We start from the raw sequence: 15,899 nt of genomic DNA, 5'->3' as shown, positions 1-15,899 counted from the left end.
TTTTTCTTTATTTTTTTGTCTCTCCAGAGTCGGCGATATTTGCCGTGCCTCGGGCGAAATGGGCAGGTGTGTTTTCAGACGCGCTCGACATCTGGTCCTCTTAATTGTATGGAAGAAGATTAGGGCCACCGTAGAAAAAAACAAAACCAAAATCTGACATTAGAATCAGAAGGTGAAAGTCAGAAATCTGAAAAAAGTGAGAGTTATGAGGAGAAAAAAAAAGAGAAATTTTAGGAAAAAACATCAATTTTGAGATTAAAGTCAGAATTCTGAGGAAAATAAGTAAAAATTTTGAGACTAAAGTTACAATTCGGAAGAAAAAAATGCAGAATTTTGAGAGTAAAATCAGAGTTATGAGGACTAAAGTCAGAATTCTGACAAAAATAATCAGATTTCTGAAATTAAAGTCAGAATTTTAAGATTAAAGTCAGAATCTGAGAAAAGAAATAAAAAAAATTGAGAATAAACTCACAATTCAGAAAGAAATGCAAAATTGAGATTCTAGTCAGAATTCTGAGAAAAAAAATAATCAGATTTCTGAGATTAAAATCAGTATTTTTACCATAAAGTCAGAATTCTCAGTTTAAAATCAGATTTCTGAGCCAAACAGAGTCATAATTCTGTGTTGTTTTTTGCTTTTCAGTGGCCCTAATCCTCTTCCGTATAATTGCCTTTCATGTATCAGAGGCGGCTCTTTGTCTCTTCTGGCTGGCTGCCAGTCTCTCCTGCAGCGTCTCTCATAACTTCAGCTTTCATGTCATTAATTTCAGAGACGTGTCCATGCTAATTCTCTCGTCAGGAAAAAAAAAAGTGCGTTTCTCATAATGAAGGCTCGTCTTTCCTCTGGTATGATCCGTGTTCTGCCGCTTACTTGACAAGAGGTGCGCCTCCGGCCAGCTCTGAAGGATTTCTGTGTTTTATTTTTATAAATGGGGCTCAGCTACTTTCACGTGATTGGTCTCGGTGATCCCCTCTAGATGTATTTGCACGCGCTCCCTGCAAGCCTTTAATGAAATCTCACCTTATAATGAACAAGCTTCATTAACCTTCTGTCAGACTCCTCACCAGAGGGAGGGAGCTTCGTTGTGGTGTTGCGGCTGTTGCAAGAGGAGCTAACATGCAGGCATTTGATTTATGTTCAGAAATGTGTCATGCATAAATTGAAACTCGGCACCGCTCCGCCGCCTAACCTCAGCTTTCTGGCTTATTTTCAGCGTTTGTAGTCTGTTCCTCTAAACTCTGCAGTCTGTCTCTGTACCTAGCTGTTTTATTCACTGCCTGCTTTTGCACAAGGTGACCCTCTAAACGCTCCAGAGTCCCCGCTGTGATCACAGCTTCGTTCTTTTCCTTACTGCAGCCAAATCTCGCAGCTCCACCCCCTGTCCATCTGGTGGCGCTGTCTCAGCACTGTGGCACCTGTTTTTCCTCCTCCAAGAGGAAAAACATGATCTGATATTTCTCTGTCATCTTATAAATTGGCTCAAGTTTTTCAGTTTTACTTTCTAGTTCTCAGATTCTACGTTGTGTTTCTAATCTGTCGCTCTTCGTTTTTGTTTTTATTTTTTGGCAACATGGCACTACTCCACAACGGGAGGGGAAGCTCAACCCTTTTTGCAAAAGCATCCTTTGATTGAAGTGTTTTATAAAGAGCGGCTTCTAGTTAATTGATGCACAACAGTTTAGAAAATAATCGTCGTTCCTTGAATTCTTGAATTGAACTTGTGTTTTGTATGAGAACAGAAAAACACAAACCTTTAACAAGTACTTTTGTCTACTTTCTAGTACAAATATCTTGTTACACTTAAAATAATCCGTCAGTGGAACAAGACATTTTAACTAGTATTTTTCACAACGATATTAAGGAATCATTGACTTAAAACAAGCATCTATATCTTGATGAAAAGTTAATAGTAAGATAGTTTTGTCTTACTTCAAGTGTAATAAGATATTTGCACTAGAAACTAGACCAACAATACTTTTTAGAAACTGTTTTTGACATGCGGGTAGTTTTGTATGTAGCCGTGTTAAATATTAAAAGTGATCACGTTGGTAAAGTTTTTTTATTTACTAAACTGATGTGTGTCAGATTTTGGCCTCAAAAAGAAGAAAGTTTTTTTCTCACACCGACGGGATTTGTTTCAAAATGTTGCCTCCACTGATTGTTCCACAGGTTTTAAATTTTCTTGTGCATTCTTTGTTTTTTGGTGTTTAGAAAGCGAGCCATTTCAAAAACCTCTGGAACGTCACAAATCAGCAGACAATGCCCCGTTACCTAGCAACACCAGTGGAACTCTGCCCGTTACCTAGCAACCCAAGCTGAGCTCCAGCATGTTTGGTCAGCTGATTTTACAGCTGTATGCGCTGTACAATGGAAAAGACGAGGGTTTTGCTGTTGACTTGCCACCCAGAAACAACGTGCTGCATTCTTTTTGGTTGTGCAGGAGGCTCCACTTCTGCTTTTCAAAGATGTTTGGTTTGTATAGCTGCATCCGTGTGCAGCCATTTTCCCGTGTGAGTGTAAACATTGAGTTGGGGACGGTGGCCAGCAGCAGCTTGTTCTGAGAGAAGCTTAAAATAGACAGTTGTTGGGTTTTGTGGGTTCACTCTTTGAGGCTGCGGGCCCACCATGATTGGTTCCCTGCCTGCATTTGGGTACCTCAAAGGGTATGCAGTCTCACTCGAGCTCAGGAACCACCTTGAGCAATAGGGACTATCTTTTATGGTTGGTGTATGCGGTGTGCTCCAGGGCGCCACCTCTTGGTTTGTATGTGCTGAGTGTGCTGCGTAGAATATGACTAGCATACTCCAGTGGGTGCAGTTGCTTCGTCTGAGCTGGACCCAGATGGAGCTTGTGGTGTTCTGTTATGTTGGTGTTCATAATCATAGGGTTTTTACAATTAGCTCAAGATCAGTAAAGAACCAGACACAAGACCAGTGAGGTTTTTCTGACTTCCTTTGCAAAGGGAGAGATCCTCAACCTCTAAACCGATTGGTGAGCTCTGCTCAACTCTGCTTGGAATTGGCTTTTATTATGACGACCTTCTTCAGTAGAACGATGCTGAGATAACAGAACAGATGGACCCCTTGAGTAGGAAATTACATTCTAGCTAAAGAAAGACCCTTAAGGAATAACTGGTCAGAGCCAGTTAGGTAACTGAACACATTTAGATAAAATGCTCAAAAAAAATGATGAAACAATAATTAAAATCCCATTATCTAAGAATGAGACAAAAAACATGTAATTAACATGTTTTGCACTGATAAAAAAAAAAGAACTAAATCTTACCAAGTATTTTTTGTCAGGTTTCTGGTAGAAATATGTTAGAAAAATTGAAATGGGACAAAACTACCTTACAAAAAACTTTTCAGGAATATATAGCTTTTTTTAAAGTCAATAATTCATTAATATTGATTAAAAACTGCTAGCACTGAGCAGATTATTGCTCTTATAACACGATAAAATGTGTAAATGAAAAAATCTGCCAGTGGTGCCAGCACTTTTTAATCAATATTAAGGAAGTATTGACTTTAAAAAAAGCTCCTATTTCTTGCTAAAAAGTTTCTTGTAAGGTAGTTTTCTTATTTCAAGTTTTAAGATGTTTGCTTTAGAAACCTGACATTAATACTTGGTAAGAGTCTGATTTTTTGCAGTGTGTAGCTCATAGACCTGTTCTGCTGATTGTATTGGAGAGCTTCAGGTTTCCTGTGCATCATCAGACCAGGCGTTGATTTAAAAGTCACTTTTAACCAGATTTATATGTTCTGACCTCCATGTAAACATTGGTCCACCTTCATCTGCTGTTCGGGTCGCAGCAACACGCCCAGCTCTGCAGCAGCACCGCCCCACTTAGCCGTTGTTTATGCAGAAGAAGCTGAATCTGTCTTTTGGTTTGTCAGACTCACCGGAGAGTTGAGGTGTGTGTGACAGAGAGACGGCGGCCGGAGTGAGAGCAGACAGTCTCTCTGTAATGAATATAAATGGGCTGCTCTCTCTCTCTTTCTCTCTCTCTTTCTCTCTCTTTCTCTCTTTCTCGCTCTCGTGCTCTCTTTCTCGCTCTCGTGCTCTCTCTCTCTCTCTTTCTCTCTTTCTCTCTCTTTCTCGCTCTCGTGCTCTCTCTCTCGCTCTCTCTTTCTCGCTCTCGTGCTCTCTCTCTCGCTCTCTCTCTTTCTCTCTCTTTCTCGCTCTCGTGCTCTCTCTCTCGCTCTCTCTCTTTCTCTCGCGCTCTCTCTCTCTTTCTCTCTCTCGCTCGCTCACTTTTTCTCTTTCTCTCTCTCTTTCTCTTTCTCTCTCTCTCTCGCTCTCTCTTTCTCTTGCGCTCTCTCTCTCTCGCTCGCTCTCTTTTTCTCTTTCTCTCTCTTTCTCTCTCTCTTTCTCTTTCTCTCTCTTTCTCTCTCTCTCTCTCTCTCTCTCTCTCTCTCTCTCTCTCTCTCTCTCTCTCTCTCTCTCTCCCCCCACCCCTCATCTGGCTCACCTTTCTGAAAGCAGCCATGGATCGGTGGCGGGGAATGGCGTTGGCCCGGCCTCCTCCGCTCTCTACCTTCTCTCATACTGAATGCATTGAACAGAACACACTAAATTTATTGCTTCTTTTCTTTACCTTCGCTGTTAGCTGCGCCGCGGCCCAGTTTTCACCAAGCAGCTCTTGGAATGATGAATCTTCATCCCAGCGCTGGCGGAGCGTTCAGATTCATGGAGGAGAATCTTTTTCAAAAGAACTGCTTTGGCTGTTTATCGTTGCAACGCTGGAGGAGTAATTAATGCCAAACAAAGTATTCCTGGGCTGGTTTCTAGTCTTATAAGACAAAACTAACTTCAAAGTAACTTTTCAGGAATATTCAGTTCTTCCTCAATATTGATTTAAAGCATATTTATTCAACTGGCAGATTATTTCACTGTAACAAGACAATGTTTCCATGTTAACAGTGAAATAATCTGGCGACTGAACCACAAATATTGAAGAATTATTGACTTAAAACAAGCTTATATTCCTTCCTGAAAAGTTATTTGTGTTATTTGATATTTACAGTAGAAACTGGACAGAAATATTTGGTAACATTTTGTGTTTTTGCAGCTATTTGTCTTTTGATGCCAATCTAAAGTTGAATTTAAAATCAGGATTTGCCTATTTCCTTTCAGAGATTATTTTCCTGTGTTTTATTTTATTTTTTTCTGGTGTTATTTTACTGATTTTTCCTTGTTTTTTTATTTATTTTGTTTTACTTCTATTTCTTTTTATTTATTGTTTCATTTTATTCATTTATCTATTTTTAATATTTAATATTGTCTTACAATTATTTGGATGCTTCTTCCGTCCTTTTTTTATCTGTGTCTCTTGCAGAAAATGTAGTTTTTTTTTGGATAGAATTGGTAATAATTTCAAAATGAAATAATTAATTTTTTGTCTGTTTTCAAATTCAGATGGATGTTGAAATGAAAATCCTCGCAGAACAAATTCTGGTGCAGCACTTTGGACTTTTAACAAGCATTTTCACTCATAATCTGTAATTAAATTAGGTTGTTGTGACGAAAGCGTAGATAAACAAACAGTGAATGTTTTTCTTCCCAGATCTGTTTTCCCGTCTCTCCAGGGAAATTCTTGGAATGTTTTCTGATGATCCAGATTCATTTCCTTCAGGTGTTTGTCCGATTTTTCCCTCCTATCTTCGTTCCTCCTTGTTGTGTTTCTGCATTTCTTCTTTGTTGCCACATTGTGGGTAATCACTGCCAACAGCTGGATTTCCCCCCCAATCTTCCTCTGCAAACTCTTTTATTTTGACTTCTACGTTCTTCAGGTTCTTATTGTGACACTTCCTGTTGCTGTTTTATAGGGTCTGTTGAATAAACTGTAGAAATACCTTTTTGTTTTTGTATTTCTAGTGAATTTGGATCAGTTTCCAAATGCACTAAGGTTACCTCTAATCACACTTGGCTTTTCCTTGACACTAGTTGAGATCAAGTTGTAAAATGTAAGATTTTAAATATGTAAATTAATGAAAAATAACCGAGAAGCGGAGGATAAAATACCAGACTTCCACTCACAAAACACTTTTACATTTTTTTTTAGAATTTTTAATTATTTTTCCTTCGAATTTTTACATTTTCCCAGAATTTTTAATTTTATTTTAAAATTTTTACTTTTTTTTTTAGAATTTCAAATGAAACATTTCTTAAAATGTTTCCTTTTTTTAATAGAATTTAATTTCTTTTTCCGAGAATTTGGAATTCTTTGTCAGAATTCTGACTTTTGACCCTTTCTTTCTTTTTCCGTGGCCCTGATCCTCTTCCATGTGATTGCAGGCCCAGCTGCTGGTTTAGTTTACTAAACTGCTCATTAGTGAGTCTCTCACCAAATGACCAATCACATCATTTCAACCTGATGGTCAAAGATTTTATGATTGTCTAATTCTGAAAAATCTTATGTAAACCAACATGTTATTGGCGCCTCAGCCTTGCACTCAGAGAAAACATGTTTTAAGTTTCCCTGAAAAGTTTCTTCAGGTCCCATTCTCAACAGGAAGCTGTTTTTAGATTTGTAGGATCAGCCTCTTTGTTGCTGACGAATAGCGTTTTATTATCTCCACAGGTCATTGATCTGCCAATCAGTTAGCACTCCTTCCCTTTCTGCTGAAATTATGAGGTGCTAATTGAGCCCAACTAGCCACCAAAAACTGTTTTTTGAAGAACTCCACCTTCATTAACGTCCTACTTTATCCTTTAATTTTTTGCTACAAGTGGAGCTGTTGCAAAATGCAGTTGTAGTGAAATACTGTTTATTTTTACTACATAATGTGCATGATCACCTCTTCTTCTTTCCTCCCGTTTGCACTCTCTGGATTCCCATGACAACTGAGCCGTTTGAAGACAGTTGTTCAGAGGGAGTCCTATGATTATCACACATCTTCTCCATCTCGCAGAGTTGTTATGTCTGCTTTCCTGCTGCCGCTTTGCTCTTGATGTTTCTCATGAAAGGGTTGGGGAGAAAACAGACTCTTAGCTTTATTCTGGCTAAGTGTCATCTGGGTCTACTTAGAAAGCTGCGAGGCTGTTAGCACTGCTGACAGCGTTGTCATGTTTTCCTAAATTGATTCACTGTGTGATTACTCGGCATTCGTTGTTCCCTATCAGAGACAAGATGCAAGAAATAGAATAAAATTAGATCTTATATATGCAACAAAAAAAAGAAAAATTGCTTGCACAAGTGGAAACATGGTGTGAAAATTCTTGTTTATACCCTCACTTACTCCTATAGACTAATTAATTGCCAGGAAGTGTTGAGTAATTTAAATTGCAAATCAGCTTTCCCCCCTTTTGTGATTAATTTTTCATTGTTCCACCGAGGGAAAAAGCCAACAGTGTATTTTATCTGATACAAATTGTACTAAAGAAGACGGTTTGTGTGTGAACTGAGGAAGATCAGGTGCAGTCGTTATCTTGTAACATTAATTAAGATTTCTCTCGGCTTGGCATCACCTTTCCTGTCAACGATCCGCTCACCATGACAGAGGTCTCTCCCTCTTTCCGTCTCTCCTCTTTCGTTTTTGGCTCCGTTTATTTCAGCTCTGGGTTCAGTTTCTGCCAAGTTTTTCCAGGTCCTGAACTTCTGTTTCAATCAGAGACTAATTAAGCTTAGGGATGGAAAAGGGTTTTTCTTTTCCAGCTGGATTTATTTTCTGAGTGAGAAAAGCTGAACCTGAAACCTTGTGATGACTTACCATGAAGTTTGTGTCGAGAAAAATGAAATAATTCGTTCCTCTGAAATCTAACCGACAGATTGTAATTTACTTTTCATGTTGAAGACTTTTAATCCCATGAGATTGGTGGGGAAAAGGAACAAAAATAATGAGCTGGTTTGACATGACCAGCAAGTACTGTACATTTTCAAAAAGTGTTTATTACTAAGGAAAATAAAACTGACCTTTCCTGATCGGAGCTGCTGTTTGAAAGTGCTGGGTGACCTTCAGAGCAAACTGCCAGTTTGAGATGAAAGTTTTAAGTTTTGAATGAATGGAGTCAGACGGCTGGAGCATTTCTCTGCTCCACTCAAAGCAAAACAAAGAAGAGACCAAAGGAAGGCTTCCCTCAGTGAACCACTGCACTCTGTGCTGCCACTGGATTCTGAGTCGCTCCGGAAAAACCAGTCGGTTAAGACTAACCGTTCAACGAGGTCCGAGTTTGTGCTGCTGAATGTTTACCTGTTACTGAGTGACAGGGTGACTTGTTGTTGATCCAAATACTGCAGAAAAAATGGGACATTCATTATTATTTATCTCCCAGCAATATGATTGTATAGCAGAAAACATCGACAGTTTTACTAAGGAAAGGACAGAGTTGTAGTTTGTATTAATGTTTTCAGTTGTTTGGAAATTAGCCATTTCAAAAACCTCCAGAATGTAATGTTACAGTTCAGCACTGCCCGTTACCTAGCAACCCCAGCAGAATTCCGCCCATTACCTAGCAACCCAAGCAGAATTCCACCGGTTACCTAGCAACCCCAGCAGAATTCTGCCCGTTACCTAGCAACCCAAGCGGGGCTCCAGAATGTTTGTTCAGCTGGTTTTATGGGGCGTTCACACCAAACGTGTTTCGAGTGTCAGGCACGTCTGGTTTACGTTCAAGGTCTATGTGGAGGCGAGTCTGTGATTTGAAACGTTTTGAGTGTTCGACGCGCGTCCGATGCTGGAGTTGGAAAATCTGAACTTTTGTCGCTCGACGCGGAGCGTCAACCAGCACGTAGTTTTGTATTTTCCAACGTGAAATATGAACAGAAAAACTATGGAGGATAAACTAATTGTTGCTGTTTGCTCTCGTCCTATAATCTACGACCAATCAAGTGATGACTGCAGAGACGGGGAGAGAAAGGGCCTCGCTTGGAAGAGGATCAGCGACGAAGTTGGAATGTCGGTTCAGTTAGAACTTTTACTATCTGATTATATTTCCCCGCATTTGAGCTATCCAAAACCATCCACCATAAACGTAGAGCCACGTTAAATAAATGTATTTATGTAGAGAAAATATGCAGGAGACTGTGGAAGAGTTTGAGACACGTATGTCGAGGAGTTTAATCTCAACGTGCGTCTAGAGCGATTTTGACGCATCTGAAGCAAAATGTCAAGCGTCGAACTTGAAGCATTTTTGACGCTCCACTTGAATGCACCATTACTGCTGCATGTGCTGTACAATGGCTGCTGGAAAAGACAAGGGTTTTGTTGTTGATTTACCATTCAGAAACGACTTGTTGCATTCTTGTTGGTTGTGCAGGAGGCTCCACTTCTGCTTTTTAAGGTTTTAAAAGCAGAGGTGCAGCCATTTTCACGTGCTAGTGTAAACATCGAATTAAGAGGGCGTGGCCAGCAGCAGATTATTTGGATTTAAAGTGACAGACACCCTAAAACAACTCATTATCTAAGAATTATTTTGTGCAAATAAACGTAATCAGTTTTTTTTCTCTGTTTAAGCAATAATAGGTCACCTTTAACCAATAGTAGCGTCAATTTTGTGCCGCACTAATAATGTTTAATTTCTGTAAAGTTGTGGGGGCGTGAATACTTTTACGAGGCAGTGTAAGCTAAGGACAGAAATTTTTATTTCAAATGTCATGAAAGGGGAAATCTGTTAGAGGAATTACAAAAACAAGAGCTCTCCAGAACGGCGCGCTCGTTTCCAAGTTCTGAAGGAAACGATAGCATTTGCTAATAAATCTCTGCCAAGAGTCCAGATGAACCGTCAGCTGCTGAGATGTGTTGCAGCTAAAATGGCTTCAGTGTTTGACAAGGGGGGGAATAAAAAGAGTTGGAATATAAAGAAAATCTCTCTTTTTCAGCTGCATCAATTTTGTATCAACTGGAGAAAAAACCCGACAATTTGCCGGAGGAGGAGAGTAGATGTGGAACTGAAAGCTTTTATTTGTTTTCCTCACTATGAAACAGCTTTTACTACTTGGAAACCATGAAAAGACGACAAACATTATCTTCAGTGTGACAACTGTTTTTCTTATGAATTCAAGTCGACTGTCAGTAGAAATAACTTGAGTGACTCACAGGGAAAACTGTTTAAAGTTGCCTTCTTAATTGCGAAATGCTCCTGTTTATTCTGCCTTATTGTTGCGTGTGTTTGTTTAGCTTTTTATGATTTGTTCGTTTTCGGTGACTTGTGCTGTGCAGCTGTATTTATCACTTGCTCAAACATCAGTTTCCTCTGAAGAGCCAAGACGGATAAAGTTTGTCTCAGACGATGCGTTTTCATCTCCGCCATGTCTTTGCAAAGTTGTTTCTGTTGTCACTTGGACGATATCCTTTCTTCTTCCCCGTCGTTTGTTGTCAGTGTTTATCGAGATGAAAGCAGTTTTGATGAGCGGTTTTGAAGTCCAGGCTGACCAACGCCTCTTACCCGTATAGAATATATAAATAAAGTTTTTTTTTTTTGTCTTTTGTGTCCAGATCAAAGTGGCGTCGTTCCCTACGTCAATCATAAGGAAATGGCAGAGGCCATCAACATTTTCACTTTCAGCTCAAATGGTTGGTGATATATTCTTATTCTAGCTGATAAGTGTTGAATAATGTTCAAGTTATTTCAAGGGATCGTTTGGGATCTTAAGGTTCACAGCAAGAAGTCCAAACCTTACCAAGTATTTTTGTCAAGTTTTAAGTGGGAATATCTTAGAAAACCTGACAAAAAAAGACAAAACTACCTTAAAAGTAGCTTTTCAGTAAGAAAAGCTACTTGTTTTCTTCAGGTTCTTAAAGGGCCAGTTGTGCTAAAATATACCAATAAACCCAATAAACAAATGGTTAGAACCATCTCTGCATTTGATAAGTTCTTCTTACTATTAAATCAGTTTTTCACATCAATCAATCCCTTCAGGATTTAGCTTTTTTAAAAAATCTTTTTAATAAAATTTTTTGCTATAAATTGTTAATTTAGAAATATTTGCAAGGAATTTTGCAATATTTACACTCATGTATGACGATGCGACTTTTTATTACTTTCAAATAATCGATCACAGACTTGAACTTGACATGCAATAAGGCAGAAGTATGGAAGTAAAATATGCTGCCACCTGCAGGTGGGAGTTGGCATCACCATAAACCAATGTTTGACCATTTTTCTGGAAAATTTTCTATAAGTTTACAGTTATGAATTAGCACAAAAAAACTTGATATGTTAATTGCAGTAAAACTGGGTAACATAAAAAAAACACTTTGATTTGATTAATAAAACAATATTTAAGCACACAACTGTTATCTTGAAGGTTATATTTGTGTACTGCAGTTTTACAAGCAGTACCGTAACTCTGCGATACTTTGCACTATCTGAAAAATTCCTGCAGTTTTGGAAAGGTGAGGCGTCGTACTTTCCAGCCAGAATTGGGTTATTACGGTAATTTCACCCGGACTGTAGCAGGAAGTGTTTTTTTTCAGTTTAATCTGATGAAACACTCTTAGTAGTTGGTAAATTGTGAAAATTACTTGCTAGATATCGAAAGTTCCAGTTGTTATGGAGTTATGTTATGGAGTTGTCCACAAGACTAACATTTGTAATGGAGACTGAATGCAAAACAGCTGAAGAAATGACTGAATTATCTGTACACTTTGTCATCAAACTGCCTGGAAATGAAGTGATCATTTGGTTTAGATGTTAAATATTTGACAGTTAAGCTTTGCTGCAATTCTCTTTACAGAACAAAAACTAAAATTGAGAGTAAAGGCAAACATATGTGCAGTTTATAAGGAAAGAACAATTAAATAAAAGCCTTTTGCTCCCAGATGGTTCATACAGAAAAACATATGTATTTGCTCGGTTTGTCCTTTTAACTTCTGGCACTCGTTTGGTTTGATGTATCTGAAACTTGGCGTAGCAGAATATTTTGGGTGTTGTGTTTTTTCTTGGCAGAACCCCTGGAGCTTCAGCTAATAAACATGATGTAATTTCATAAAGTAGAAGCTGAACATTTAGTTTAAATAGCTTCCACAAATTAAAGCCTCCATATGCTTAACATTTTAATTAACAGTCCATATGGTCAGCTGAGTGTTTCATGATTCTTATGTCTGGCTGCGCAGCAGAATATGTGTCACAGTGGAAAGCTAGAATTATAATTATTTTTTAAAATAAAATGTGTTTTAATTAGAATAAAACCACTTTAACTCGGCTGACGTGTTAATACACTGAAATATATATGCATAATTAAATGTTCTGTGTGAGGCAATGTTTGCTTTGTTTAAAATATAACATTTCTGTCTGAGAGAACAGGAACATAATTTGAACACAAAGAGTAATTTGCAGGCATTGTTGAATTCCCTCCAAAATGATGGGGCACTAATACTTTATGCTAAGTATTTTGATTTAAATTATAAAGCAAATGTCTGCTAAAGATTAACTTCCGTGGATTTCAACAACTTGCTATTTAAGAGACAATATTTTTGACAATAACCCAACAACCAAATCACACACAAAAAGAAACATTTCACCAAACAAAGATGGCTTCCATCTCACATTATGTCCAAATTTCTTGTACTTTTTAATAAGTGTTCTAGTTTCCTTTGTTCTGTATTTACTGTCTACTGATTCTATTTATTGACAAAAAGTGTGTCATTAAGACAATGAGTCATTTATCAAGACAAATGACTCATTGTCCATGTAGAAGAGGCAAAAAAAGAGTACTTTTTGGCAAATCTTATGCGTTTACAAAAGTGTAAACAGTGACGTATTGCGCAAAATTCACATTTTTCATGTTTTTTTATTTCCATTTGGGGTTCTACTTTTTTCTAAAAAATAATCCAAGTCCTTAAAAACCTCACACAACTCATTTCTGGCATTAGCTTAATGTTTTTCGGTGTCTGGAAAGTGACTTCCGGAACAGAGCGTCACAAATTAGCAGGCACTGCCCGTTACCTAGCAACCCCAGCGGAATTCTGCCCATCACCTAGCAACCCAGGCTGAGCTCCACCACATTTGGTAGGCTAGTTTTACTTCTGTATGCGCTGTACAACCTACTACTCAAATTTCAAAACACACATCAACGTTAGCTGCTAACCACTTCTTCTTCATGACTCAGTGTTAAATGGTTAACATTCGTTTAAGTTGCGTGTGTCAAACTCGAGGCTTTTTATGTGGCCTTCTAGATTCTAGACTAAACACTAAATGTGCTTAAACATTATCAGTCAAATCCGTGCAGTTTTTATCCGTTTACTGCCAAATTATATCAATCAGTCCCTCCAGTTTTTTGAGAATTGTGGAAATTCACACAAAAAACAAATCCCTGCTTTTTTTGCACTAAAACATAAGGAGTTTGTTATGTCCCCCCCTTTGTGAGGAGGAGGGGAGTAACACGACAACCACAAAAACTTGACAAGAGTCCAGATGAATGTTTTAAAAAGGAGGGATGGTATGGTACTCCACTTCCTTTTTTATAACCTCCCTCTTTGTAGGATTGACACGGTATGCCCTCTGCTTTATAGGTGCAGGATTGGCAAAAATAATGTCATGAGACACCACATTAGTCTTGGTAGGAACATCCCCAAACAGACATAGGAAGTCTGATATGAGTTTTGTAATGTCCTCCACTTGGTCATCTGATAAATGTGACAGATAGTCAGGCAGGTTAGCCAGTATTTCACTATTACTAAGCCTTGCAACTTGTGGTGGATCTTTGCGCATTACCATATCCTCCTCAGCCAACTTTGAAACGCATGTTACACGGGAAATGGCTTCAACCTTAAAGTAGTTCGTTTCACCAAGTTTCTTTTCTACCACATATGATCCAGAGAACTTCGTTTCCAAAGAAGAGCCAGGGATGGGTAGCAAGATCAAAACCTTATCACCAGGGTGAAACTCACGAGTCACTGCTTTCCAGTCATGTTTCATTTTGACCTGCTTTGAAGCCAAGGCATTCTGCGCAAGAGCGCAAGCTGCATGAAGGCGCTCTCTCATCTTTGAAGCATACTCTGGAATACTTTTTACAGAGTGAGAGGGTGAGATTAGCTCATCTTTAAGGACATTTAAAGGTCCCCTAACCTCATGTCCAAACACAAGTCCAGCAGGACTACAACCTAAAGTGTCTTGAACTGTTCCACGCACGGCAAACAATATAAATGGGATACCTTCATCCCAGTCCCTTTCTGTATCCATACAGTATTTACTCAGCATTGCTTTTAATGTCTGGTGAAACCTTAAGGACGCCTTGGCTTTCAGGGTGGTAAGAGCTTGAAGTTACATGCTCTACACCCAGCTGTTTTAGTGCCTGGGCAAACATGATGTTTGTGCCCTGGTCAGTTTGGACAACCTTGAGAAGACCAAATATTGAGAAAAGCTTTACCAGAGTTTTGGTAACCATGGGAGCTGTGATCCTCCACAGGGGCACGGGCTCAGAAAACCTGGTGGAAGCACACATCATTGTCAAGATGAAATGGTTTCCACTTCTTGACTTTGGCAAAGGCCCCACACAATCCACAATCACTCTTCCAAATGGTTCACTCATGACTGGAATTGGGCACAACGGAGCAGGAGGTATAATCTGGTTTGGCTTGCCTGCAACTTGGCAAGTACGACAATAAAGTGAAACATCAGACTTGAGACCTGGCCAAAAGAAGTGTTTAAGAACATTGTTATAAGTTTTATTTATACCCAAATGTCCCGACAGTGGATGATCATGTGCTAATGCTAGCACCTGCATGCGGTACCTCGTTGGCACAACCACCTGATAAATAGTATTCCAGTCCTCCAAGTTTTCACCAGCCCAGTGTCGCAACAGAAGACCATCAAACACATATGCCACCTTCTTTCCCTGGGCTTCCTCCTGGGTAAGACCAGAAGAATGACATTTCAGCAGAGTCGTGTCCTGTTTTTGAGCAGCAATGAATTCCTCTCTGGAAGCTGGTAATTTCATCATATCTGGACCTGGAAGAGGAAATACATTTTCAGACTTGTTGAGTTCAGTCTCTGATCCAGCAGCTTGAGTCTGCTCTGCAGCAAGAAAAGAGTCAGACAAGTCAAGACTGTATTTCTTTGGGCCCGCGTGACCACACAAGCAGGGAAAACGTTAGGCATTGGTTCAAAGTCCACGCTTGTGTCAGGTCTGTCCAACACCTCAGGCACAGGTAATACCTTTCCACAAGCCAAGTCATTCCCCAGAATGAGATCAATCCCCCTTATGGGCAAGGTGGGCAGGACAGCAACCCTGCAAAAACCACTCACAAGAGTCGAGTTAGTGTGTATATTATGCAGTGGTGCAGATACTAAAGTCATTCCAATACCTTGGACAACCACTTTGGACTGACAAGTAAAGACAGAATACCCTCCCGAATGATTGTCTGGGAGCCACCTGTGTCCCTCAATATTTTGACTTGTCGGCCATCTTTTGTATCCCCTGTTAAGGAAACAAGACCCTGGGTAACAAAGGGTATGAAACAGGGATCTAGTTCATTCTCATGTTTAGCAGTCTGATTGCTGGAGTGTGACACATTTTTAAGCAACCCAACACCTTTTGTCTGTGCTGCCAAAGCCTTGCTCTTTAATGAAAGGCAGTCAGCAATGACATGGCCTTTTTTATGGCAGTAAAAGCACTCCCTTACCTCACGTGGAGAAAGTGGTGGTTGCTTAGCCTTAGCTTCTGACTGAGTGGGGTCAGGTTTTTGTTGACGAATGTTCAAAACTTTATCTGCACGAGGTACAGACACATACATTCTTGTGGGCCAACATAAACTCATCAGCAACAATAGCTGCTTTAGACAGAGGCCACCTTTTGCTCATTCAAGAAAACTACCAATCTCTCAGGAAATGTGTTCTTGAAGTCTTCCAACAGAATTAGTTGGCGAAGGGATTCAAAGTTACCTTTAACCTCACTTGCAGCACACCATTTATCAAAAAGTAGTCCCTTCTCATGTGCAAACTCCACATAGGTCTG

At 39.3% G+C, this 15,899-nt stretch overlaps 1 protein-coding gene across 8 annotated transcripts in view; it reads left to right on the top strand.

Moving 5' to 3' along the window:
* The window catches only part of spop (speckle type BTB/POZ protein), an 84,608-nt gene that overhangs the window by 20,017 nt on the left and 48,692 nt on the right, over positions 1–15,899 (top strand). For 7 of the 8 annotated variants that reach the window (XR_014088724.1, XR_014088728.1, XR_014088726.1 and 4 more), the window contains one exon: positions 10,438–10,515. The exons of the other annotated variant lie outside the window; for it this stretch is intronic. The gene's annotated coding sequence lies outside the window, so the exon portion shown is untranslated. The remainder of the gene's footprint in view (positions 1–10,437; positions 10,516–15,899) is intronic. 8 annotated transcript variants of the gene reach the window in all.

Source organism: Poecilia reticulata, chromosome 8 (genome assembly GCF_904066995.2).
Source record: "Poecilia reticulata chromosome 8, P_reticulata-male-v2, whole genome shotgun sequence".
In the NCBI taxonomy this organism is placed as follows: domain Eukaryota; kingdom Metazoa; phylum Chordata; class Actinopteri; order Cyprinodontiformes; family Poeciliidae; genus Poecilia; species Poecilia reticulata.
The sequence above is the reverse complement of the archived record's forward strand: the minus strand, read 5'-3'. Positions and strand labels throughout refer to the sequence as shown.